Below are 2,069 nucleotides of genomic sequence, written 5' to 3' on the forward strand. Positions count from 1 at the left end.
GGCCGGGCAGCTCCGGCGGCGCAGCGGGCTCGCAGGCGGCTCCCGAGGAGGAGGGACAGGGCTGGAAAGCCTCTGCCTCCGCCAAGGAAACCGGAGCCCGGGGGGACGGGCGGGGGTGGGGAGAGGGCGAGCGCCAATTCCGGGAGCGCCGCGCTGCGGATCGGCCCCGGTTCCAGAGCCCCGCCTGGCACTGTGGGGCCCGGTTCCAGAGTCCCACCTGGCACAGTGGTGCCCGGTTCCAGAGCGCCCGCCTGGCACTGTGGTGCCCGGTTCCAGAGCGCCCGCCTGGCACAGTGGGGCCCGGTTCCAGAGTCCCACCTGGCACAGTGGGGCCCGGTTCCAGAGCCCCCGCCTGGCACAGTGGTGCCCGGTTCCAGAGCGCCCGCCTGGCACAGTGGGGCCCGGTTCCAGAGCGCCCGCCTGGCACAGTGGGGCCCGGTTCCAGAGCGCCCGCCTTGCACTGTGGTGCCCGGTTCCAGAGCGCCCGCCTGGCACAGTGGGGCCCGGTTCCAGAGCCCCCGCCTGGCACAGTGGGGCCCGGTTCCAGAGCCCCACCTGGCACCGTGGGGCCCGGTTCCAGAGCGCTCGCCTGGCACAGTGGGGCCCGGTTCCAGAGCGCCACCTGGCACAGTGGGGCCCGGTTCCAGAGTCCCACCTGGCACAGTGGGGCCCGGTTCCAGAGCCCCACCTGGCACAGTGGGGCCCGGTTCCAGAGCCCCGCCTGGCACAGTGGGGCCCGGTTCCAGAGCCCCGCCTGGCACAGTGGGGCCCGGTTCCAGAGCCCCACCTGGCACAGTGGGGCCCGGTTCCAGAGCCCCACCTGGCACAGTGGGGCCCGGTTCCAGAGCCCCACCTGGCACAGTGGGGCCCGGTTCCAGAGCCCCACCTGGCACAGTGGGGCCCGGTTCCAGAGTCCCACCTGGCACAGTGGGGCCCAGTTCCAGAGTCCCACCTGGCACAGTGGGGCCCAGTTCCAGAGTCCCACCTGGCACAGTGGGGCCCAGTTCCAGAGTCCCACCTGGCACAGTGGGGCCCAGTTCCAGAGTCCCACCTGGCACAGTGGGGCCCGGTTCCAGAGCCCCACCTGGCACAGTGGGGCCCGGTTCCAGAGTCCCACCTGGCACAGCGGTGCCTGCCCCTTCAGCCGCACTAGCGCCCAGCCCAGCAGTGCTGTGCCAAGCCCCATGCCCCCAGCAATGCCCATCCTGGAGGGATGACTCCCAGTGAGCTCTGGGGACCAGACAGTCCTTCGGAGCTGAGCTGAGCCAAGCCAGCCCAGGTCATTGAGAGCACAGCCAAGCAGAGGCCTTCGGGGCCAAACCAGCCCTAGTGTCCTGGCTACTGGCCTGCCCACTGGATAGTGAGAGACGACCCCCCCACACACATCCCCCCATCCTCCCAGACACTAACCAGAGATGTTCCTGGCTCCCAACCTCCCTGCTCCCCCCTCCCAGCAGGACATCCCTGGACCCAGCTGCTTGGGGGAGGGGGCAGGCTAGCATGAGAAAGGAGAGAGCAGGGTGCCGAGGAGAGAGCGGAGGAAGAAAGGGAAAAGGACCAGAGCAGATCATGGTCCAGAAAGGCCCAGGCCCCCCAGGTGTGGTGGGGCCCCAGTGCGCGGACAGCCCAGAGCAGGAGCAAGGGGAGAACCTGGGATCTCTCCCGCCTCCCCCTCTTCTTCGAAATGCCCTGAGCCCCAGAGGTGGTGCCCTAGCTCTCCATCCCAGAGCTGGGCCCATCTCGGGGGCGTGGCTTCACGGATCCACTGCAGTGCCCGGTGTGGACGCTCTTACTCCAGTTTCCTTTCAGACCAGGTTTAAAGTAAACCGGGGGCGGGAGGGTGGTGCCACCTTTTCTCATTTGTGGATGCCTCCAAAATTTCAAAGGGGGGGTGGACCCCTTTGGAAATCTTTGGCATGGTCTGTGGCCCCCCGAGGCTCACGGGCCCCTCCGAGCTGGAGTGGAGCGAGCCACTCTTCCACTGCCATTGCTCACACTGGGCACCGCGCAGCCAGGGCCCGGCTCTCCACCCCGGGAAGTGCCGGCTCTTTCGCTGCCAGCTCAAGGTC

Source organism: Pelodiscus sinensis, chromosome 7 (assembly GCF_052426305.1).
Source record: "Pelodiscus sinensis isolate ZL-2025 chromosome 7, ASM5242630v1, whole genome shotgun sequence".
In the NCBI taxonomy this organism is placed as follows: Eukaryota; Metazoa; Chordata; order Testudines; family Trionychidae; genus Pelodiscus; species Pelodiscus sinensis.